Genomic DNA, 26,212 nt, shown 5'->3' with positions numbered 1-26,212 from the left:
AAGAGCTCTCCTGATAGCTTATGCCCTCTCCCCTTCACACCCTCTGCCTCTCTCTCTCTCTCTCTCTCTCTCTCTCTCTCTCTCTCACACACACACACACACACACACACACACACACACACACCACACACACACACACACACACACATTAAATACCAGTGATCCTTTGCCATAACCTGGATGTATTAAATCCTGTATCTGCAGATACCCTGAAGTTTTAAGTGGAGTGTTTCCAGCAGGAAAGTAGAGGGCCAAAGAAGATGGGATAGGGAAACCTCAAGCTGGTCAGTGGGACTAGAAGCTGGGTCACCTCAGGGCTGTGCAGTCCTGGTAGGTGAGGTTAAGAGAGCTGTGCCTGGGTCCTGGCCAGGGCTGGGGACAGACATCCCTGTATCCAGAAGCCCCAGCCCAACCCAGCTGTGATCAGGAGGGCAGCCACACAGGCCCCCCAGAAGCCAGGCAGGAGAGAGGGAACAGCCTAGACTGAAATCCAGCTCTCCCACCGAGCATGGGGGGAGCTGTAAGGCAAGCAGTGACTACACAGCAGTGGGGGTGGGCCAAGTCCCCAACCAATTCAGGGAAAGGTAGAAGTGGGATTGCATTGTTATACTCTATGGTTCACATGCAGGTTATTTAGTAAAACAGGAAGAGACTTACAATAGCATTTTCTTTCTTTCTTTAAAAACCTCTGAAAACATCTTGTCAGAGAGGCCACATGACGGGACCCGGAGGTGTGCTGGCAGCCCCAGGTGCAGGGGAAGCTGCTCACTGCCCGAGCCCCCTCCGCAGCCGTCACACGGGACTCCTCCAGGCTCTGGCCCTGCCCCTGCCGTTCCTTTTCAATCCGACCCACCTTCAGGCCCCAGAGGACGAGCCAGCCCCTCCCTGGACCAGTCCTGTCCTCAGCTACCCAGCCCCACAGCAGTGCCAGCTCCTTGCCTGCCTTTCAGCTCAGGTGAAGGATGGAGCTCAACACCGTCTGCGCTGCTGTTGCAGTGGTGAGGAGGATACCAGGGAGCAAGAATTCAGGGCAGACGGCAGCACGTGAGGAAGAGAGCAGAGCAACCGGAGTGCATTTTTGTGCAGCACACTCCTTGGTCTCAAACACGGATTCCTCACAGAAAAGCGATCATGCCTGTCGCAGCCCTTATATGTGGCATAGCATTCATACAACAGATAGAACAATAGTACCAGTGCAAACAGGCCTGACATTTGGAGACGCCAGTGTGGGGTGGGGACAGATTTACACTGATAACTCACTTGACCTATAAACTCATTACAAGCATTTTATATTGGTTCAGTTTGTCAACGTTATCTTATGACCAGAGTTTCTCCCAGAGTGATGTAACTCCGTTTTGCAGGCTGCCATTCAACCTTGCCAGGCTGCAAACGCAGTGGTGGTCTTGGCAAACACAGAGCTTCACCCTTTGGGGCATGTGGTGTGCTTTGGCCGACAGGTACTATTTTCTTGGTCTGAGGCTCTATCTATTGAGGTATTAATAAAATGCTGGATCTCTCTCCAGGCATAACCCACTTATCCATCCCTGTACCCTAAGCTGTAATTTCCTCCTCTCTTCATTTGCCATTTATCTTTACCCAGATTTTTCTGCCTGTGGAGTGGACATCAGGTCTGGCTACAGTGCTGGTCCAGATGGCTGGCAGCAATACCAGTCTCACAAGTGCCTCCCCTCAGCCCCCTCCCACCCAAGGAAGGTAGGGTTACCAAGGAGCAGAGCCTGGGGGCTTTCCCGGCCACAGCTCTGCTATCAGTTCTGACCTGGCTACCTGGGGTCAAGGCACCATTCACCTCAGCAGGCGCTTAGGAATTATGGCATAAAGATTTAAGGGTGTGGTTACATCTTCTTGCTTAATTAGTAAAGTTCACTGCGCTGGCACCCTCAGAAGCAGCTGTGTTCCTGGAACCATTGAATGGGTTAGGAAAAAACAAAGTTGTGGTGGTGTGAGTAAGAACAGAACAGTGCACTAGCAACCGCTCCCAGACCCCCTTCCCCAGACCCCTGGAGAAGCAGAGGAACCTACCCTCCCTTAGCCGCCTCACGTTGAGTGTGAGCACCCGCTCTTGAAGGCATGTAAGCCAGCCCCTCGTGCCTTTATCTCCCATTTTACACAGCCAATGTTCCCACAGCCCGTTCCAATTTTCTATTAAACCATTGCTCTGAGAGTGACATGCAACACTGTACATCCGTCTGATGGGATGTTTCTCGGCCCACCGTGGAACAGCATGGTCGGTAAAGCGTGTCCCCTGGTCGGAGATGTAACCTGGCTGTCCAAACTGGTATAGAATCTTCAGTTCCAAACCTTAAACGGTGTCTTCAGCATTTCACCTACCACTGGGTATGCAAAGCATAGTCCCGAATAAGTGTCTACTCTGCTAACGACCCACTTACAGCCTCCGAGCGGTAGCAGCGTTGATCCAATCTCACCCACTGGCCAGCTATGTGCAGGGCGTGCCCACTGGGGAACTTTCCCCATAGCCAAATGCAGTGTCTGTCTCTTTAGCTGACAGTCGGAACAGGTCTTGCTGGCATTCCGTGCCTCACAGGGTGCAAGAGGAATACGCGTAGACTCAGCCTGTGCGCGCGCTGCTGCAGCTCCCCACAGCCACTCTTTGTATGGACCCCGGCGGCTGCCTCCAAGGGCCGCACCAGCAGGCCCACCTGGTGGCTACAGTCACCTCCCACTCCTAGAAAGGCTTCTTCTGATACAAACCAACATGGCCTGCTTTAACGTGCCCCTCAAATTCCCAGGGCAATATCCATATGGCCGTTGTCCACGTGGGCATTGCTTTCATAGTCCAGTTTCCCATTTCCTGTCTACGTGGCCACACAGTCAGGCCAGTATCCACAGCCCCAAGTCATAGGAACCCCAGCACGAGGGGCTTTCCTCACTGCTCCATTCTCCCGTCACTGCCCAGAAAAGGGCATGGAATTCAGCCCACTGAGATCACGTTTATCTCCTTCCTCCCAGCCAGTCTTGCCATCCCCTGGTCTTACTGCAGCAGCCCTCCAACCAGGAAGGAGTCCATGCCTCCTGGAACTGCCCTCTGTAAACCAAGCAGCTCTGTTGTTCAGCTGAGAGCTGCTCCTAGGGCACCGTCCATGCAGTTCCCGGGGGGCTCCAGCGTCGGTCCCAGAGGAGATGAGGCTGCCTGCTCGTGGATCCATGGGCGCCTCCTTGCATCCTCCTGGCAGCCTGCCCCTGCAGGAACGATATCAGTTTGATTATGGGACTCTTCTCGGCTCTGTTTTCCCCATTAGGGTGTTTCTCTGACATCACCCAACACGTATGGGTATCTCAGGTTTCAAAATTGTTTTACTTACTTCGGTCACTTAAGCAGTCTTGATTAATTCCCAACAGCATGTTCATAATTGTCTCCCAAGTGGTGTGTACCAGGCAGCACCATGTGGGAATTTTCTGGTCCAGAATCCCAAGGGTCACAGCTGGGAGGTGCTCGTTTTCTTTTTATTCCCACAAGCTGCAGTCTGCATGGGTGTGGGGGGCAGACACTTCCAAAATCCTGTCTCAGTGGGGGTCACAAGGGCCCGATGGTGTCAAGCACACAGCTGCCATGTATAGTTCTGACGTGGCCTGCTTCTGTTCAGGACCCCACTCAGATGCAGCTTTCTTTAATGGAGTCTTACACACAGGAGCTAGAAATAGTTCCCGGTGTGGAATGCGAGTCCTCCAAAACCCAAATAAATCAAGCAAGTGCTGGGCTTCTTGTTTGGACCTGGTGGGGGAGTGACAGCAGTTTATTGATAGTCACACTTCTGGAATATCCTGGGTGGCTCCTGCCCATGTTCTTCCTACGAATTTCACTGAGCAGGACCTTGGACCTTCGCTGGATTTATTAACCAGCCCTGGTTGGGCACGTATGTCCTTGTTGCATTCAAATGAGTCCTAGCCAGCTCCTCCGTTTCTGGTATTACCATAATGTCACCAACATCGTGTATTATTACACTCAAGCGTTGCGCCAAGTCCATATCCCTCCTGACCACGTGGTGACAATCAGCCGTGGAGCTCAGATCCCCGCCTAGCACAGCAGAGGCAAACTGGGATCCTTCCCACCTGAAGGCAAACCGGGCTCGGAGAAGAGAGCATCTGTAAGGTCCATCCAGGGGTACCAGCCTCCTCCAACCTGCTGTACTTTCTCTACGGCTGAGACCATGCCTGGAACTGCTGGGACCTTGGGCGGCACCCATTTCATTTAAGCTTGAATAGTCTCTATGTGCCGTCCACCTCTGCACAGGCCACACAGGACTACTGCACAGCAGATCTGCGGACAGCAGCGCTCCAGCTTCCAGCATGGCACTCCTAAGAATGGTGATATGTTTGTCAAGTTCCAGCCATTCCCAATTTAGCATGTCCGACTAAACAGGCCTGAGGGTGGGCTTACATGCCTTCTGTGTTACTGTATTAGGCAGGGGAAGCCAACCCCAGTCAGACACAGTATCCATCCCAATAATCCTTTCAGGTAAAGGGGACGCAACCACCTCAAGCAAAACGTGCTCAAACACTCAATTTTCATCCAAACTTCCACCTCAATACCATCAGCCACTGCATCTCCATATCCTCCCACTCTAACCTTAGCCCCTGCTAAGACTTCACCAACAGGTTTTGGTATCATAGTGCATTGGGCTCCTGTACCAAGGAGCCCCAGGGCCATTTTCCTCCTCCCCCTGGCCATTTTTCCCACATACATGCGAACGGTCTCAGGTCCCAGGCTGGGGTGCGGCCAGAAGACCCTGGCACTTTTGTCTATCTTTAGATTGATTAACCTGCCTGACCACCACTCCCGGGGATTCCCAGTCAGTTTCCTTATTGTAATCATGGACTTCAGGCTTTTTAAATTCCTCCGAACTGGGGTACACAGAGTGGAGTTTTTGGGCTGCTGTAATGTTGCAGCAACAACAGGGGTTCCCACCGGCTCACCCACTTTCTGGTACTGCTACATTAATACCTTTTTTCAACCCCAGCAGTGTCTGCTTGATTCACACAGTTTTTCAATAACCATCTGAAAACTCCCACTCACTTGGCCCGAGTCCCTTCACTCTCCCCTTTGTCTCTCCCCATCTTCCTAGTTATGCTCATGTTCTTGGTATCGTAAGACCCACGAGGGGAAGCTGAGGTAAGAAATCTGAGAAGCCTCCTCAAACTGCTCGATTTTGTAGCCGTCAGGTTACACGGGCTGCCATGTACTGGGGCCCTTAGCCTCAGCACTCACCATGACCTGTGTACCAGGACCATTCAGTGGGCGCCTACCTCGGTCACTGCAAAGCCAGTCCCACATAGGAAGCATTAGCAGCTCTTCCATCTGGGGTGCTCCATCTGCACTTAGAGGGGCGGCTGGGCAGTCCCCCTTCTCAGGACATACAGACCTCACAGTGGCTTTTACACAGTCCGCCAGGCAGGCTGTTCCCTCGGGAATAACCTCCCGTGTGTCTGGATCACTCCCAGCCCCCTGTGATTGCCCAAGAGGGAGAGAGGGTCCCGCATCAGCCCAAACACGCCCTGCCACTCGGAGGCATTCAAAACCAGACACGGCCCCCAGGCTGGGGCCCTCACGATGCCCTTTACTAAAAATTCTTCAGGAAGCTGGGGACACCGGTCCACACAGGGAGCCAGTTCCCTTACACTATGTTCCCTGCTTTCACACATTTCCTGACTTTTGCCTCCTCCTACATTATTTTCTTGGCGACTTGAGGTCTTAGAGGTACTCTGTGTTGCTTGACATCATTTTCCCTTTCTAGGCGGCTTTGAGGCTCATGGCCGAGGCTCAGGTTGACCCAAATCCCAGCTTGGTTCTGCATCAAGCCCTGACCCAGCACTTTCTTTCATTTTCATTTTGACTATTACAGATAACAACAACCAGGGAAAGGATTATTTAGCCTGCTTCTTACTCATCTGCATTTCCTTACATAGCCACCAAGCCAACTCCTTAGGAGGTGGGTCCACTGCTATTTCTAAATTCCACTGCTAACTTTTACCTTTAGTAACCAATTTTAGGGCAGCTACTCCTTCATACCAAGGGTGAGTGGGCAGCCGTCCAGGCATCAAAGGTTCCTCATCCCCTGCCCTTCCATTCTTTCACTTCAAAAACCACATATTTCAGAGCACGTGGGCAATTCTAGCAAATCCCAGCACCGTGACACCAAATGTGTTTTCTCATACAAATCGTAGTACAACTCCTTTTGAGTTTGTGGACACGATTCCAAGATTGGGCGTGTGTGTGTGCATGTGTGTGTAATCTCACAGACACCAGGCAATTCTTAAACACTGGTAACGTGTCTACGAACTCAACTCAGTTCTAATGGCATCTGCCTGGAGACGGCACCAGATTTCCCAGGTGAAGGGCTCCATCCTACAAGACTCCCCACCTGCCCCTCCAGATGCCTGTCGCAGGCCCCAGTCAGTGACTTGTGCTTCTACAGAACTGGCTACAGATTGCAGGTTCCGATGTCCTCCCACTTAGATTTGATTAATTTGCTGGAGTGGTCACAGAACTCAGAAAAACACATTTAGCAGTTTAAAAACGGGTGCCCTAGTCAAAGAAATAATCAATCTTCCCATGTTTTCTTCCGCCTGCTACTTCTATAGCTTTTCTTCTTCCTTCCTAATTACAACCCTTAAATAGAATTCGTGCCTCATATCAAATTTACCGAGTATCATAATTCTTCCAAGTGGTAAAGATACCTCAAGACAAATGCTGGGCATAGAAGCCACAGGGCATAAATATGCAAAGAAGTAAAAAGCTAACCTTTTCAAACAATAAGGCTTCCCTCTCACTTACCAACTTCACATTTCCCTGTATGGCCCCGGAAGATGACTGGTTAGCCAGAGACGGGTAAGATTCCTCAAGGGAGGAACAACCTAAGACAGGCACGGTCGCAGGGGGTCATCAGGTGAGAAATTGGGGATCAACAGAGGTGAGGCTTAGAACCTCACCCCCCCTGTTCTGAGAGAAATCTTCTGCATACGTGGATGTTTTATTGCCCTGGTCTAGCTTGGATTAACACACAGTCTACAGGCACACACCTGATCATCTGCATTTGCTCTCTTACAACACTAAACTATGTTTTCTACCTTTATCTTGTATCTACCTACCACTTCAGCATTTTATTAAAAATAATAATAATAAAGAGAGAAATGTGGTATCCACATATAAATCAAGTATAAAAACCAAATTAGTATTCATATTTGAACTGACTGTTTATAGTTCATAATGCATGAGCAAAACCGAAAGTTTCTGTGATGACTGCCCTTGTACTGTTCACCATGTAACTTATTCATTATGTAAGAATTTGTTCTCCATGTAAGAACTTGTTTGTTATGCCTCAGAAGACTGGAGACTGACGAAAATTAGGCTTGGGGTGGATTAATGATTGTGCATTGAGCATTGACTCCCCTATACAGAATTTTATTGTCGTTAACAACCATTTGATCAATAAATATGAGAGATGCCCTCACAAAAAAAAAAAAAAAAAAAAAAAAAAAGGACAGACTTCCAATGGTAAAATAAATAAGTAACCGGGATGTAATGTATAGCATAAGGAATATAGTCAAGATATTGTAACAGCTTGGTAGGGTGATAGCTGGAACCTAGAATTATGTATATAAATGTTCTACCACTGTGTTGTACACTTGAAACTAATGTAATGTAATACTGTGCGTCAACTACTCTTCAATAAAAAATAATTATTAAAAAAACAAAACAAAACAAAAAAAACGGGTGTCCTAAAGAATGCAATTTAACAGCCAAATGAAGACACACGTAGGGCAAGCTCCCAAATAAAGGAGGTTCTATCCTTGCGGAGTTTGGGGCCTGGGGATTAGCTCTGTTACACACGGAATCCTTTTGGTTCCCCAAGCGAGGAAGCTCTCTCCGACAGAGAAGCAGGATCCCGAGAGAGATACCCATCTCATTGATGTTGCTGAGGGCTTCACTGCATAGTCATGACTGACTCTACCATTGGCTGATTCAACCTCCAGCCCCCACCATCAGGTGGGGTCTAAAAGTCTCTCATTAACATGATAAGACACAGACTTCACCTTTAAGGCTCTGCAGTGTTTTCAGGAAGTGTGGAAGAGGAAGAAATATACATGGCAATTATATATTTGGGTTACTGAATGACCAAGTATGCAAGTTGTATAATCATTATATGACAATATTCAAAATAATGTTCATAACTTGTGTTACGCTCACTGCTGTGCCAGGCCAGGGGAGTACAATCATGCAAGACCAGTCTTCTGCATGGAAGGAAGACCAAAGTAAACAAAATGAGGAAAAAGATAAATAAGACAAAATCCAGTTGTAACCAGTTACATTAAGTCACTAAACAGGGCACTGAGATAGCAGTTCATGACGGGAAGGAGGACCAGGCTAAAGGAAGTCATTTCTAGGAGGTCACATATAGGCTGAGACCGGAAAGGGGAATTTCAACAATACAATAAAACGGTCATGCATCATGATCAAGTGGGATTTACTCTGGGGATGCAAGGATAGTTTAATATCCACAATTAATCAATTTGACACATTACAGCAACAAAATGAAGGATAAAAATATGATCATCTCAACACATGCAGAAAAACTTTTGACAAAATTCAATATACATTTATGATAAAAATTTGAAACAAAGTGGGTATGAACATAAAAACAGACATATATGACAAACCCACAGCTATCATACTCGACAGTGCAAAGTTGAAAGCTTTTTTCTGAGAACAGGAACAAGTTAAGGATACCCTCTCTTGCCATTTTTGTTCAACATTATACTCAAAGTCCTAGCCATAGCAATTAGCCAAGAAAAATAAAAGATGTTCAAATTGGAAAGGAAGTATTAAAACTGTCACTATCTGCAGATGGCTTCATGCTATATGTAGAAAACTCAAAAGCATTCACCAAAAATGTATTAGAAGTAGTAAATGAATTCAAAAAAGGTGCAGGATACAAAATCAATATTCAAAAGTCTGTTGTGTTTCTATACACTAAGAATGATTGCAAAATGCAAGAAATTATAACATCATTCCTACTTACAAATGCCGCAGAAAGAATAAAATACCTAGGAATCAATTTAACCACAGAAGTAAAATAACCATATGCTCAAAACCACAAAATACTGATGAAATAAGCTGAACTACGCAAATAAGTGGAAAGATAAACCCCGCTCATGGATTGGAAGAATTAGTATTGTGATAATGTCCACACCATGGAAAGCAAACTACAGATTCAATGCAATCTCTGTCAAAGTACTCATAGCACAAGAAGATATTACAATGCTAGGAGCTACATTACCTATGCTATATTTCCATCCCTGTGACTAAATTATTTTATAATTTGAAGAATGTACCAAGTTATCCCCTTCACCAATAAAAAGAGAGTATAAAGAAGGTTAGAATCCTGAAAAAAAATACCTATCATATTCTTCACAGAACTAGAATAATCCCAAAATGTCTGTGGAACCACAAAAGACCCCAAACAGCCAAAGCAATACTGAGAAACAACGAAGCTGGAAGTATTATGCTCCCCAGTTTCTAACTATACTACAAAGCTGTAGTAATCAAAACATTATGGTATTGGCACAAAAAAACAGATCCTTATATCAGTGGAACAAAGTAAAGAGCCCATAATTAAATCCACACTTACATGGTCAGGTAGTTCACGACAAAGGAGGTAAGAATATATAATGGGAAAAAAATCTCCTCAATAAATGGTGTGGAGAGGAGGGGCGGAAGATGGCGGCGTGAGTAGAGCAGCAGAAATCTCCTCCCAAAACAACATATATCTATGAAAATATAACAAAGACAACCCTTCCTAGAATAAAGACCAGAGGACACAGGACAATATCCAGACCACATCCGCACCTGAGAGAACCCAGCGCCTCGCGAACGGGGTAAGATACAAGCCCTGGCCCGGAAGGAGCCGAGCGTCCATCGCCCCAAATCCCGGCGGGAGAAGAATAGGCAGAGCGGGAGGGAGACGGAGCCCAGGACTGCCGAACACCCAGCCCCCGCCATCCGGGCCAGAGTGCAGGGCCCTGGATACTAGGAAAACAGAGCAGCAAGAACAGTGAGCAGGCACCGGAGGCCGGGCGCCAGAGGACATAAGAAAAGCGAGCGACCAATTTTTTTTTTTTTTTTTTTTGCTGTTTTGTTTTGGCGAGTGGTTTTTGGAAGTCTTAAAGGGATAGGGCCCCCAATACTAGGGAAACAGGGCAGCAAGAACAGTGAGCGGGCACCGGTGGCCTGGCGCCAGAGGACACCAGAAAAGCGAGTGACCATTTTTTCTTTTTTTTGCTGTTTTGTTTTGGCTAGTGCTTTTTGGAAGTCTTAAAGGAATAGGGACCCCAATACTAGGGAAACAGGGCAGCAAGACTGGTGAGCAGATGCCTGAGGCAGGCGCCAGAGAATAAAGAAAAACGAGCGGCCACCTTTTTTTTTTTTTTAATTAAATTTAAATATTTTTTTTCTTTGTGGTTGTTGTTTTGTTTTGCCAGGTGCTTTTTGGAAGTCTTAAAGGGGCAGGGCGGGACACTTAATCCAGAGGTAGGGAATCCGGGGATCCCTGGGCACCCTAAGCCCTGGGCTGCAGGGAGCAGGGAGGCCCCTTACGGAGATAAATAGCCTCCCAGCAGCTCCTGCTCCAACGCGACTCCACCATTTTGGAGCAGCTGCCCGAGCCAGGCCACGCCCACAGCAACAGCGGAGATTAACTCCATAGCAGCCGGGCAGGAAGCAGAAACCCTGTCTGCGCGCAGCTGCGCAGCACAAGCCACTAGAGGTCGCTGTTCTCCCAGGAGAGGAGGGCCACAAACCAACAAGAAAGGAAGTCCTTCCAGCCGTCACTCGTCCCAGTTCTGCAGACTATTCCTATCACCATGAAAAGGCAAAGCTACAGGCTGACAAAGATCACAGAGACAACACCAGAGAAGGAGACAGACCTAACCAGTCTTCCTGACAAAGAATTCAAAATAAGAATCATAAACATGCTGACAGAGATGCAGAGAAATACGCAAGAGAAATGGGATGAAGTCCGGACGGAGATCACAGATGCCAGAAAGGAGATCGCAGAAATGAAACAAACTCTGGAAGGGTTTACAAGCAGAATGGATAGGATGCAAGAGGCCATTGATGGAATTGAAACCAGAGAACAGGAACACATAGAAGCTGACAGAGAGAGAGATAAAAGGATCTCCAGGAATGAAACAATGTTAAGAGAACTGTGTGACCAATCCAAAAGGAACAATATCCATATTATAGGGGTTACAGAAGAAGAAGAGAGAGGAAAAGAGATGGAAAGTATCTTAGAAGAAATAATTGCTGAAAACTTCCCCAAACTGGGGGAGGAAATAATCGAACAGACCACGGAAATACACAGAACCCCCAACAGAAAGGATCCAAGGAGGACAACACCAAGACACATAATAATTAAAATGGCAAAGATCAAGGACAAAGAAAGAGTTTTAAAGGCAGCTAGAGAGAAAAAGGTCACCTATAAAGGAAAACCCATCATGCTAACATCAGACTTCTTGACAGAAACCCTACAGGCCAGAAGAGAATGGCATGATATATTTAATACAATGAAACAGAAGGGCCTTGAACCAAGGATACTGTATCCAGCACGACTATCATTCAAATATGACGGTGGGATTAAACAATTCCCAGACAAGAAAAAAGGTGAGGGAATTTGCTTCCCACAAACCACCTCTACAGGACATCTTACAGGGACCGCTCTAGATGGGAGCACTCCTAGAAAGAGCACAGCACAAAACACCCAACATATGAAGAATCGAGGAGGAGGAACAAGAAGGGAGAGAAGAAAAGAATCTCCAGACAGTGTATATAACAGCTCAATAAGCGAGCTAAGTTAGGCAGTAAGATACTAAAGAGGCTAACCTTGAACCTTTGGTAACCACGAATTTAAGGCCTGCAATGGCAATAAGTACATATCTTTCAATAGTCACCCTAAATGTAAATGGACTGAATGCACCAATCAAAAGACACAGAGTAACAGAATGGATAAAAAAGCAAGACCCATCTATATGCTGCTTACAAGAAACTCACCTCAAACCCAAAGACATGTACAGACTAAAATTCAAGGGATGGAAAAACACATTTCAGGCAAACAACAGCGAGAAGAAAGCAGGGGTTGCGTACTAATATCAGACAAAATAGACTTCAAAACAAAGAAAGTAACAAGAGATAAAGAAGGACACTACATAATGATAAACGGCTCAGTCCAACAAGAGGATATAACAATTCTAAATATATATGCACCCAACACAGGAGCACCAGCATATGTGAAACAAATACTAACAGAACTAAAGGGGGAAATAGACTGCAATGCATTCATTCTAGGAGACTTCAACACATCACTCACCCCAAAGGATAGATCCACTGGGCAGAAAATAAGTAAGGACACGGAAGCACTGAACAACACAGTAGAGCAGATGGACCTAATAGACATCTATAGAACTCTACATCCAAAAGCAACAGGATATACATTCTTCTCAAGTGCACATGGAACATTCTCCAGAATAGAGCACATACTAGGCCACAAAAAGAGCCTCAGAAAATTACAAAAGATTGAAATCCTACCAACCAACTTTTCAGACCACAAAGGCATAAAACTAGAAATAAACTGTACAAAGAAAGGAAAGAGGCTCACAAACACATGGAGGCTTAACAACACGCTCCTAAATAATCAATGGATCAATGACCAAATCAAAATGGAGATCCAGCAATATATGGAAAAAAATGACAACAACAACACTAAGCCCCAACTTCTGTGGGACGCAGCAAAAGCAGTCTTAAGAGGAAAGTATATAGCAATCCAAGCATATTTAAAAAAGGAAGAGCAATCCCAAATGAATGGTCTAATGTCACAATTATCGAAATTGGAAAAAGAAGAACAAATGAGGCCTAAGGTCAGCAGAAGGAGGGATATAATAAAGATCAGAGAAGAAATAAATAAAATTGAGAATAAAACAATAGCAAAAATCAATGAAACCAAGAGTTGGTTCTTCGAGAAAATAAACAAAATAGATAAGCCTCTAGCCAGACTTATCAAGAAGAAAAGAGAGTTAACACAAATCAACAGTATCAGAAACGAGAAAGGAAAAATCACGACGGACCCCAACAGAAATACAAAGAATTATTAGAGAATACTATGAAAACCTATATGCTAACAAGCTGGGAAACCTAGGAGAAATGGACAACTTCCTAGAAAAATACAACCTTCCACGATTGACCCAGAAAGAAACAGAAAATCTAAACAGATCAATTACCAGCAACAAAATTGAAGCGGTAATCAAAACACTACCAAAGAACAAAACCCCCGGGCCAGATGGATTTACCTCGGAATTTTATCAGACATACAGGGAAGACGTAATACCCATTCTCCTTAGAGTTTTCCAAAAAATAGAGGAGGAGGGGATACTCCCAAACTCATTCTATGAAGCTAACATCACCCTAATACCAAAACCAGGCAAAGACCCCACCAAAAAAGAAAACTACAGACCAATATCCCTGATGAACGTAGATGCAAAAATACTCAACAAAATATTAGCAAACCGAATTCAAAAATACATCAAAAGGATCATACACCATGACCAAGTGGATTCATCCCAGGGATGCAAGGATGGTACAACATTCGAAAGTCCATCAACATCATCCACCACATCAACAAAAAGAAAGACAAAAACCACATGATCATCTCCATAGATGCTGAAAAAGCATTTGACAAAGTTCAACATCCATTCATGATAAAAACTCTCAGCAAAATGGGAATAGAGGGCAAGTACCTCAACATAATAAAGGCCATCTATGATAAACCCACAGCCAACATTATATTGAACAGCGAGAAACTGAAAGCATTTCCTCTGAGATCGGGAACTAGACAGGGATGCCCACTCTCTCCACTGTTATTTAACATAGTACTGGAGGTCCGAGCCACGGCAATCAGACGAAACAAAGAAATACAAGGAATCCAGATTGGTAAAGAAGAAGTTAAACTGTCACTATTTGCAGATGACATGATACTGTACATAAAAAACCCTAAACACTCCACCCAAAACTACTAGAACTGATATCGGAATACAGCAAAGTTGCAGGATACAAAATCAACACACAGAAATCCGTGGCTTTCCTATATACTAACAATGAACCAACAGAAAGAGAAATCAGGAAAACAACTTCATTCACAATTGCATCAAAAAAAATAAAATACCTAGGAATAAACCTAACCAAGGAAGTGAAAGACTTATACTCTGAAAACTACAAGTCACTCTTAAGAGAAATTAAAGGGGACACTAACAGATGGAAACTCATCCCATGCTCGTGGCTAGGAAGAATTAATATCGTCAAAATGGCCATCCTGCCCAAAGCAATATACAGATTTGATGCAATCCCTATGAAACTACCAGCAACATTCTTCAATGAACTGGAACAAATAATTCAAAAATTCATATGGAAACACCAGAGACCTCGAATAGCCAAAGCAATCCTGAGAAAGAAGAATAAAGTAGGGGGGATCTCACTCCCCAACTTCAAGCTCTACTATAAAGCCATAGTAATCAAGACAATTTGGTACTGGCACAAGAACAGAGCCACAGACCAATGGAACAGACTAGACAATCCAGACATTAACCCAGACATATATGGTCAATTAATATTTGATAAACGAGCCATGGACATACAATGGCAAAATGACAGTCTCTTCAACAGGTGGTGCTGGCAAAACTGGACAGCTACGTGTAGGAGAATGAAACTGGACCATTGTCTAACCCCATATACAAAAGTAAACTCAAAATGGATCAAAGACCTGAATGTAAGCCATGAAACCATTAAACTCTTGGAAGAAAACATAGGCGAAAACCTCTTAGACATAAACATGAGTGACCTCTTCTTGAACATATCTCCCCGGGCAAGGAAAACAACAGCAAAAATGAGTAAGTGGGACTATATTAAGCTGAAAAGCTTCTGTACAGCAAAAGACACCATCGATAGAACAAAAAGGATCCCTACAGTATGGGAGAATATATTTGAAAATGACACATCCGATAAAGGCTTGACATCCAGAATATATAAAGAGCTTACACGCCTCAACAAACAAAAAACAAATAACCCAATTAAAAAATGGGCAGAGGAACTGAACAGACAGTTCTCCAAAAAAGAAATACAGATGGCCAACAGACACACGAAAAGATGCTCCACATCGCTAATTATCAGAGAAATGCAAATTAAAACTACAATGAGGTATCACCTCACACCAGTAAGGATGGCTGCCATCCAAAAGACAGAGAACAACAAATGTTGGCGAGGCTGTGGAGAAAGGGGAACCCTCCTACACTGCTGGTGGGAATGTAAGTTAGTTCAACCATTGTGGAAAGCAGTATGGAGGTACATCAAAATGCTCAAAACAGAATTACCATTTGACCCAGGAATCCCACTCCTAGGAATTTACCCTAAGAACGCAGCAATCAAGTTTGAGAAAGACAGATGCACCCCTATGTTTATCGCAGCACTATTTACAATAGCCAAGAATTGGACGCAACCTAAATGTCCATCGATAGATGAATGCATAAAGAAGATGTGGTACATATACACAATGGAATACTACTCAGCCATAAGAAAAGGGCAAATCCAATCATTTGCAGCAACATGGATGGAGCTGGAGGGTATTATGCTCAGTGAAACAAGCCAAGCGGAGAAAGAGAAATACCAAATGATTTCACTTATCTGTGGAATATAAGAACAAAGGAAAAACTGAAGGAACAAAACAGCAGCAGAATCACAGAACTCAAGAATGGACTAACAGGTACCAAAGGGAAAGGGACTGGGGAGGATGGGTGGGTAGGGAGGGATAAGGGGGGGAGAAGTAGGGGGGTTTTAAGATTAACATGCATGGGGGGGTAGGAGAAAAGGGAGGGCTGTACAACACAGAGAAGGCAAGTAGGGATTCTACAACATTTTGCTAAGCTGATGGACACTGACTGTAAAGGGGTTTATAGGGGAGACCTGGTATAGGGGAGAGCCTAGTAAACATAATATTCGTCATGTAAGTGTAGATTAGCGATTCCAAAAACAAAGCAAAAAAAAAAAAAAGGGCAGTTCCTGTGTGGTAACCTCCAATGAGTTCTACACAAGGGTATAAAGGGCATATATGAGTGTAGGCAAAGGGTCTGTTTGCGTCTATACAGAAGATCAAAGCCTAATTGGGCTACCCCGAAAATGAACTAAGATACGATATGAAAGAGAACTTCCAACATCAGCACTCTCTGGAAGACGCATGCCAGAAGATGATCATGAAAAAACCCCACCAAAGATCCACGCACTGCTACAGCTGTAGATGCACTCATCCCACCAGCTCCTGGACTTGCCATGGGAATGAGGAAGGAGGTATCTAAGCTGGCCTGTGCATACAGTAAAACAACAAATTTGACTGGATCTATACTGTTGGAACTCAACCAAGAACTAGGAGAAGTGCAAATTGTAGCGCTCCAAAATCTTACAACTACAGACTATTTACTGTTAAAAGAACATAAGGGATGTGAACATTCCCCAGGAATGGGTTGTTTTAATTTGTCTGATTTCTCTCAGACTGTTCAAGTTCAGTTGGACCATATCCACCATATCATAGATAAGTTTTCACAAATGCCTAAGGTGCCTAACTGGTTTTCTTGGTTTCACTGGAGATGGCTGGTAATTACAGATATGCTTTGGTTATGTAACTATACTCCTATTATGTTAATGTGTGTGCGCAATTTAAGTAGTAGCTTAAAACCTATACATGCTGAAGTACTCTACGAGAAGATATGTCAAAGAAATAATCAATCTTCCCAGGTTTTTTGCTGCCTGCTACTTCTATAGCTTTTCTTCTCCTTTCCTAATTACAACCCTTAAATAGAATTCGTGCCTCATATCGAATTTACCGAGTATCATAATTCTTCCAAGTGGTAAAGACACCTCAAGACAAATGCTGGGCATAGAAGCCACAGGGCATAAATATGCAAAGAAGTAAAAAGCTAACCTTTTCAAACAATAAGGCTTCCCTCTCACTTATCAACTTCACATTTCCCTGTATGGCCCCGGAAGATGACTGGTTAGCCAGAGACGGGTAAGATTCCTCAAGGGAGGAACAACCTAAGACAGGCACAGTCGCAGGGGGGCCATCAGGTGAGAAATTGGGGATCAACAGAGGTGAGGCTTAGAACCTCACCCCCCCTGTTCTGAGAGAAATCTTCTGCATACGTGGGTGTTTTATTGCCCTTGTCTAGCTTGGATTAACACATAGTCTACAGGCAGACACCTGATCATCTACATTTGCTCTCTTACAACACTAAACTGTGTTTTCTACCTATACCTTGTATCTACCTACCACTTCAGCATTTTATTAAAAATAATAATAATAAAGAGAGAAATGTGGTATCCACATATAAATCAAGTATAAAAACCAAATGAGTATTCATATTTGAACTGACTGTTTATAGTTCATAATGCATGAGCAAAACCGAAAGTTTCTGTGATGACTGCCCTTGTACTGTTCACTATGTAACTTATTCATTATGTAAGAATTTGTTCTACAAGTAAGAACTTGTTTGTTATGCCTCAGAAGATTGGAGACTGACGAAAATTAGGCTCGGGGTGGATTAATGATTGTACATTGAGCATTGACTCCCCTATATAGAATTTTATTGTCGTTAACAACCATTTGATCAAGAAATATGAGTGATGCCCTCACAAAAAAAAAAAAAAAAAAAGGACAAACTTCCAATGCTAAAATAAATAAGTAACCAGGATGTAATGTATAGCATAAGGAATATGGTCAAGATATTGTAACAGCTTGGTAGGGTGATAGCTGGAACCTAGAATTATGTATATAAATGTTGAATCACTATGTTGTACACCTGAAACTAATGTAATGTAATACTGCGTGTCAACTACCCTTCCATAAAAAAATAATTATCTAAAAAAAAAAAAAAAAAAGAAATTCTGTTCAAGAGTGGCAAGAAAAGACTTGGTGGAACCAGTTAGGAAATTACTGCAATAAGCTAGGCAGTTTGCACCAAGGTGGTCAAACATTCTTGGCCACGGCCAAGCACTTCTATATGGTTCTAAGAAAAGCAGTTACTGAACAACCATTACCACCAATTTCTTTCTTGTTTTAAAATCGAGATATAGTTGATACATGAGTTTCAGGTGTACAGATTTTCAATTACATACATACCCTAAAGCACTTACTAATTAATATACATGAACCTAGTGCTCTCCCTCATGGAGTAAATGGAAATAAGTAAACACAATCCTCCTACTCAAGCATTTGTTTAGAAATAACTACAACACAAGGCAAAATGTGGCGAGTGGCAAAGTGAGGTGATACATAAAATTGCCAGAGGTCTCAGAGGACCCATGCTGTTGAACATGCTATTCGTGTGAACGCTGTCACCACTGTCACAGTCACCCCAGCACCAGCCAGGAGTGATTACTAAGAGTCTGAGTGCAGGAGCCACTGTTGGGCTCTTTAAGGGTTTGGACAATCACTGCTCTCCTCGCACCTGTACACATCTCTATGCGAGGGCTATTAAGGAAATGTACGAATAAGTATGCAAAAATGCCGTTTTTAGGATGGAAAGGGATTCTAACAGAAGGAATCATTAATTTCCCTTTTCATTTGAGGAATGCCTTGGCACAATCGGCTTTTGTCGGGGGTGATCCTGGGCTGCGGAGACACGCGCTTTCCGAGTAGCCACGAACTCCTAGTGGCCACGTGAACTCCACACCCAAGTCTTCCGCCTTGACTTGAAAGCAGCAGGCACAGAGGGTCTAAGCCTGATGCCCCCACGGGACGAGGCCGCTTTAGTGTCGGGAAGCCCAGGGGGGCCCTTGAGGCTGTGCGCGGAGGGGAGGATGCCTGCAGGCGCTGGGTGGGAACCCGAAACCGGAGACCCTTCCTCCCCTCTGGCTGACATCCATTCACTGAAAAAGGTAGAATCCGGACGGAAGGATGATATTTTTTTGCCAGGTAATGCTATATTTAAGCATGTCCTGTCACGTTTTCTGACAGGAAAAAAAAAAATCCCATTCACTGCCCGCTTCCCTCAGCCCCATCTCCAGGTCCGACGGAGGATGTATGTATATAATATATATGGCAAAAGGCTCTTCCAATACCTAGAAAAAATAAGTTTTACCTCTAACAAGCCATACACGGATCGGAACAGCTGTTCATCGGAAAGCGGGTTCCCACCCACTGGCCACAGGAGGACGGGAGGCCCTGGCCCGACCTCTGTCCCCTTCCCAACACAGAAACTCTGGGGAATGGAGCCCCACCCCACCTGGCCTGGTCCCGCCCTCCAGTGTATAAGGAAGGCGCTCCCGGAAGCAGGCACACCTGGGTCGCCAGGAGGGTGCTGGGCCTGGGAAGAGAATCCAGAGTGTACAGGGACGTGGATGGCCAGACGCTCTGCCTCCACCTGTCCGTGTGTGCTCAGCACTGGTGAAAAGTGACTGCCCTCTAGGCTCAGCTGGCCAGGTTCAGCTCTAGGAAGTTGTGTGTGGCTGTTCCCCAGGAATCTTCCCATGCAGAGGCCCGGGAAGGATGGGGCCTTTGGGCTCAGGCTGTCGGTCAGCACATGGAGGCAGTGGGCTCACCCGCCCTGGTCCTCACCACATCACAGCGCCACCTTGAGCATCTTCCCCAGGCAACAGCCCCCTGGAGTCACTTTCGTAAGTAATCCCTTCGGGGAACTGGTGTCAGAGACCCAGGCCCTTCCAGCTAAGGGACGGTATAGGGCTATATAGCAGGTTGCCAAGCTGAGGGGTAGCCGTCCATTATGTGGAACTTGACAGAGTCTCTTGAACTTCCCCCAGTGCCCCATCCTGGTTTAGGCAGGAGAGCTAATGGTTTTGACATATCAAGTTTATCAAAACCCACCACATTGTAGACACTGTCCTGGGCACTGGGACACCGGTGAAGGCGGCCCACCCAGAACCTAAGAGGGCTGAGCTCCTGGAGTCTCCTCTGTTGTGGCCAAGAGGAGAGTGGCTGGGTTAAACCACACGGTTTTCCAGGGGGAGGCAGCTTTGGCCCTTAGTCTGAGAGTGGTAAGGCCACACAAAGGTTTACATCAGAGTAGGACGCCACCCTTTTGTGCTGCAGGCTGGGGACAGGATGTGGGGTCAGGGCTGGGGACACTTTGGGAGTCCAGGGAAGGATGGCCAGGGCTGGGCAGCAATGGAGGTCAAGTTTGACAATGGCTGGTGATGGGGGCCATCTCCCTCACCTAACTGGCGGGACTCCTGGGACACCTCACTTGCCTTTCCTCCTGTTTCCAGGGGAACAAGGAACGGTTACTTGTCTTCTTGCCATTGGGCTGTAGCAGGTCTTTATATACTGTAAATACAAGTCCTTTGTTGAGGTATGACTTGCAAGAATTTGCTCCAAGTCCATGTGTGGCTCGACTTTTTTTTTTCTTAATGACTCATGAGGGACATGGAAGTGAAATGTAGGTGGAAAACATAGACAATGCACATGAGAATGGCTAAAATTAAAAACTTGAATGAGAGAAGACATGAACGTAGTATCAGAGTCCCAGGGTATTGTGTGGAGAGGGGGCAGCATGGGGGCAGCTGCATACCCGGCCGGCTGCACAAGGCAGGAGGCACTCAGCAACGGCATCGGCTAACAGGTTCCCAGCAGGAAGGGCCAGCGCTGGTACTCACAGCACAGATAGAACTGAAGGACTGGCAGGGGCAGGGCCAGGTCAGGCTGACTCCTGGGAGCTGTAGGCTCACCTGTTCACTGAACCGAAACCTCAGTGAGGCCCAAGTTGCGCTTGTGTTTCTCTCCTAAGTTTCTGAAAGTGCTAACAAGCTTAGCAACAGCAGCAGCAGCAGCAGCAGGGGGAGCAGCCTGGAAGGCAAAGTGGAGGCCCTAGGCTTGCAAGCACTGCCCCCTTGGCTCCTGAGGCCTCTGTGGAGGGAGTGGGGCAGTGGGTCTGGACATAAAGGCATCTGTGGGCCCCCTCTTCTCATTTCCCCAACTTCTTCATGTGCTAGAAGTGGGGGAGGGGCTCTTGAGAAAATTCTGCATGCGAGTATTAAATGCAAGGCTGTCAGCTCCAAGCACTTGCAAGGAGACAGCCCCTTGCTGATTCTAACAGCAACATTTGCAGAATTTGAACACATAAGCCAAGTCCACTGGAAATCTGAACCGCAGATGGCAGTTCCTGTCTTATCAGCCAGCACTGATATTCCAAGAAACGCTTAGAGCTGTGTTTTTCAACTTGTGCCTATCTTCAGGTAATAGTCAGAAACTCTCCCTCAAGGCATTTCATGATCAGTTTTTGGGCTGCTGTTAAGGAATGTAACAGTAAGAAATGAATTTGTAATAGAAGAAAAGGGGAATCAAATCTTTGTTCAAAACTGAACACTAACATTTACTAGAAAGTGAACTCAAACAGCCCCAGAAACTTTGTCCACTAATGGGCAGAGGTGGATGGGGTGGCAGTTTCTTCTTGTTCTTCAGATTTTCCTAGTCTGAGGGTCAGAGTTAAAGCTGAAAGCTGATTTTGTTCAACCCCAAGCATCCAGTCCCCGGGAACTGAGGAGCATCAGAAAAGAAAAACACAAAGCTAGTGAATCGGAGGAGGAATGTCTGCTTGGACCTTTGCAGGCTGCTACTTCATGTGTCGGCACCCCAGCCCCTCTCCTACCATTTCCCCTTGAAAAGCCCTGACCGCTTGTGTCAGGAGGACGGTGGTTCTTCAAGGCAGGAGCTGGCCACTCCCTCATTTGCTAGCAAGTCAATAAACTATTCTTTCCTTTCTTCAAACCCTTGTCATTGTGTTTTGTGGTTTGACCTCAGGGACGAGGACCGGGTCTTGGTATCAGGAGCAGCACCCCCCACCCCGACCAAGTGCCCGCAGTGCCGCTCCTTCAGTGTCAGAGGCCACAGGGCCGAGCTGTCAGGGACGCAGAGCTCCCGGCTTCCTCCTTGCTAGACACGGGGGACTGTGCCGGCCAGGAGTTCATGCTGTGTGGCAGGGCAAGTACAAGCCTCTAGAACTCCCTGTATACATTGAAAGCAGTAATGCCTGGTGACACCAAGGATTTGAAAGAAGAACGGGTGGTGATTTCCACATACCCTTATTGAAGTCACTCATTTAGCCTACTTAGAAAACAGACGAATCTTGGAGATGACAGTGAATGATTGTCAGTGTAATCAGAGTGTCTCAAACTGCAGTTCCTGCTGCACATGGGGCTTCATCACTTGGTCCCCAAGCACCCAGTGTGTAAGTATTGGTCAGGAAAATGCTCTTTGTTCTCTTCCTGTGAGTAAAGACCAGCAGGGCAGTTAGCTTTCAGCCGGCAAGGAGAGAAAACTATCTCAGAGGCATATCAGACCTCCAGACTTGGGTTGTCATTTAGACAGAAGGAAGCTTCATCTCCTTTTTCTTCCAGAAGCCGTCACACTGGCCCATCCCATTGATGGTACTAGGCTGACTGGACCCAGTGATCAGGAAGTACAGCTCATCTAGGCATATTGACAGCGCAGTCACATGTCAGAAGGTGGACTAAATCCAACAAAAATTGAGGGACCTTTCATCTTAGAGAAGTTACTAGAAATCTATCTTGTGGGCATGCCAAGCTATCCCTTCTAAGGTGAAGAATAAGATGCTGTATCTGCACCACCACCCCAAACACACACACACGCCTGGTGCGGATTTCAGATTTGAGAGCAGCCTGGACCTGTGGAAGGTGGAAGGCAGTAGATGGCAACACCTGGATCTCCTCTCATTGCTGCCCCTTCAAGGTGCACACCTGAAAACGGCCTAGAAGGGGACTGACTTGCCCAAGATCACACGGCCTGGACCCCGGCCTGACCTGCGTGGTGTTCCACGCTCCATGCCAAGCCTGGTTGGCATTCTTCCATCTCTGAGTCTGTGTGTCAGACACATGTGACGCCAGTCCCCAGGAGCTGGAGGTGTCATCCATGTATCCCTGGGGATGTCCTTAGGGAGAAATGTCTGGCGTGACCCTCCCTGTGCAGGTTGGGATGTTGGGCAGGTCCTGGGAGGTGCTGTGGCCTCAGCAGGACAGGGAACTAGTGAGAAAAAGCGGACTGAGCTCAGCTCTTGTCTCCTCAGAGCTGGGACCCCGGTGACATTGCCAGAGAGCGTGGGGAGGGCTCTGGTGGAGATGTGTGTACTCATGCATGGCAAGGGCCAGGAGGGGGGGCAGTCAGCAGCCCAGAGGGGCACGTGGGCGTGTCTGAATGCAGGGAGGGGCCCTTGAAGAAGTGATGTCACTGATGACATGCCAAGTAGAACCTCAATTGTGACCCGGACGGATGGAACCCAGCTCCTGGTCGCAGAACCCAGTCCAGCTCACTTGACCGGAGGCGCTCGACAGAGCAACATGCGGTCTTGTTGTGCGGAGCCTTCTGAAAGCGAGGGAGTCAGGGAAGCCGAGAGGGAGAGTCTTCCTGCTCGCTGTGGGCGTTGGCTCAGTGACCTCCTCCAACGCCTCTATCCGTGTATCCCGAGGAGCCCCGAGGTAACACAGGGCAGCCCAGAGCGGGCCATTCCAGGGCCAGGCCACGAGTGTGACCCATCCTGGCTGACGTTTCCCCAGGCCCCTTGTGTGTGTGCGGTGGGCATGGGGCATGGGTGGGACTGAAGGCTGGGGAGCAGGGGGCAGTCAGTGTCACAGCTCTGGTCTCATGATTCAGGACATGGAGGTGAGTGTTGGGACCAGGTACTTCCACCCACATGTTAATCCTGAGCCCAGGGGTGTCCTCCTCTTCCCTGAGGGACTGGATGTCTATGCAGATGGCCCTGTGGGCCTGATCTCGGGGGCAGAGTTGGGGGCCCACATTGCCCCCTGTGGGGAGGTCCACGCAACCATGGGTGCCTCCTCCCCAGCTACCAGGTGCCGGCTTTGCAGAGCTCCACCCTGGGGAGCGTGGAGGAGCTGGTGGATGGATTCACCTACTCCATCTCCCTGGACCTGGGGCAGGCTGTCTACACCCAGGATCCCTTCCCTCCCAGGGCTTCCCCACGAGAGTGGCTGACAGGACCACTCCAGAGGGCCTGGAACCTTGTTCCCGGGGGCACCCCGTGCCTCTCCTTGCTCGCACCCCAGGGGGCTGGGGGCTCTCGGGTGAGCTGCAAACCTGCCTCGTCCTGGTGATTCCTGGGTTTCCCACTGACTATATCCCTGTTTCCCCCCTTAGCCTGAACCTGAGCCATCTGTCCATGGGACTGAGGTCCGCAAGTGCAGGGATCCCTGGATAGGTGTGAGGAGGAAGTGGAGAAAGCGAAAGGCACGAGTGGAACCAGCTCCAAACACCAGCCGGAGCGCTCCCGAGGCCACACTCCCACCCGATGATGCTGACCAGCTGACCACGGGCCAGCGGCTCCCCCGGTGAGCACCCAACCCCTCCTTGGCCAGTCGGGCCTCTGCCCACAGCCCGCGGTGTGTCTTGCATGTCCCCACGTGTCTGAGCCTCAGCGTGCTCCTCTGACAGGCAGGGAGGCTGGCGATCAGCCTGTTAGGGTGCCCATGGGGAACATGGGAGGAGCCTTAGAGGGGTTCCCCTGGTGCCCGGCATGGTAAAGGACTGCCGGCCAAGCTGGGCCACTTCGGGGCTTACTTCTCTGTACCCGATGAAAGCCTTTGGCCTCACCCGTCAGTGGCCTGGAGCCTGGCTCATTTGGAAAAGCACATGGGAAGCAGCCTTTGGAACGGAGGCTCGCGATTCCCTGTGTTTGGGCCGGGTCCTTGTCCTCACTGTCGCCACATGAGGGACCTCTGGGGGCAGGAGAGGGGTACCTGGAGAAGTTCTGGTAGGACTTCCTTAAGCAACAATAGGTACGCAGTGCCCACTTTGTGCAGACCCTTTGGGGACACTTAGCACAACTGAGTGAAGGAAGCAGACACAATACTGGGACCCCATCCCGGGTGGACTCGGGCAGTCACTTCAGGCATCATCCGCAGGTCACGGCCAGGGAGTGTCACGACTGATGCCGTCACGGCCTCCTCAAGCAACAGGGGGCATGACGAGGGGCCAGAGGGGGAATTGAAAATGTGAGCGTTCACTGGGTCCAGAGGAGGTGCTGCCCATCTCACAGAATGGGGGGAGGAGGAGTTTGGGGCTTGGGGTTGGGGGAGCACAGCAGAGCCCAGCAGGTCACTCATCTTTGGGTTCCCATGGGTGGGCTGACGACTGGGGACTTCCTATTCGGGAGGATGGGAGAGGATGGGGTCCCAGGACAGACACGCAGGGTCAGGAAGGGGGAGGGGCAGGTGCCTGGACAGGCAGGGGAGTGCACAGCGGCCAGGCCCACACAAGGGTGGACCCGGAGGGCAGTGCGGCTGGAAAGACCAGGCTTCTCACTCTGCCACCCCCAGGCCTTACCCCAGCCGCAGGATGGGACGGGCTAGGCGCCTTGCCTGGGAGCCTGAGAGCGTGCCCAGCGACCTCCACGGCAGCCAGCCTTCATCCACCCTGGTGGGCCAAGTCCTCCACCACTTGGTCCAGGAGGAGCACCTGGGGCCCACGGTGGCAGTGCTGGAAGGTGAGGGGCTGCAGCCAGGGGACCGTCTAGGGTGGGCTTCCCGGACTGGGGTTCCCTTCAAGGCACTGAGGGCTCTTCTGTCATTGTAAGGCGCGGGGAATCAGGCCCACGGTGACCCTTTCTCTGTGTCCCGCTCCAGACCCACGGCAGAGGCAGCTGGCTCCAGAGACACGGGGAGGGCCGGCTTCACGGCTAGAGCCCATCCAGGAGCTCCCTGAGACCCCTGTGCTGGCAAGACGGCTGGTGTCACCTGCTTCAGCTCCTGCAGAGCTGGAGGATGTCCCAGCAGTGGCCTCAGCCTCAGAGCCAGGCCCCGAGCGGGAGCCCCATGAGCCCACAGCAGAGCCCAACAGGTCACTCAGCTTTGGATTCCCATGGGGGGGCTGACGACTGGGGACTTCCTATTCGGGAGGATGGGAGAGGATGGGGTCCCAGGACAGACACGCAGGGTCAGGAAGGGGGAGGGGCAGGTGCCGGGACAGGCAGGGGAGTGCACAGCGGCCAGGCCCACACAAGGGTGGACCCGGAGGGCAGTGCGGCTGGAAAGACCAGGCTTCTCACTCTGCCACCCCCAGGCCTTCCCGCAGCCGCAGGATGGGACGGGCTAGGCACGTTA

At 47.9% G+C, this 26,212-nt stretch overlaps 2 long non-coding RNA genes across 4 annotated transcripts in view; both read right to left on the bottom strand.

The window, feature by feature from the left end:
• The window catches only part of LOC130680072 (uncharacterized), a 47,971-nt gene extending 21,766 nt beyond the window's left edge, over positions 1–26,205 (bottom strand). Inside the window, exons 1-2 of one of the 2 annotated variants that reach the window (XR_008993083.1) lie at positions 20,810–26,205; positions 18,111–19,431 (exon numbers count right to left, since the gene is read on the bottom strand). This is a non-coding gene — a long non-coding RNA (uncharacterized LOC130680072). Of the gene's footprint in view, positions 1–18,002; positions 19,432–20,809 lie in introns of those variants that run through there. The other variant, XR_008993082.1, reaches the window with a different exon arrangement.
• The window catches only part of LOC130680073 (uncharacterized), a 195,579-nt gene that overhangs the window by 101,504 nt on the left and 67,863 nt on the right, over positions 1–26,212 (bottom strand). The gene's annotated exons all lie outside the window — the stretch shown is intronic.

The sequence above is a fragment of the Manis pentadactyla genome, chromosome 12 (assembly GCF_030020395.1).
Source record: "Manis pentadactyla isolate mManPen7 chromosome 12, mManPen7.hap1, whole genome shotgun sequence".
Lineage (NCBI taxonomy): Eukaryota > Metazoa > Chordata > Mammalia > Pholidota > Manidae > Manis > Manis pentadactyla.
Note: the sequence above shows the minus strand (reverse complement) of the source record. Positions and strands in the feature narration are given on the sequence as shown.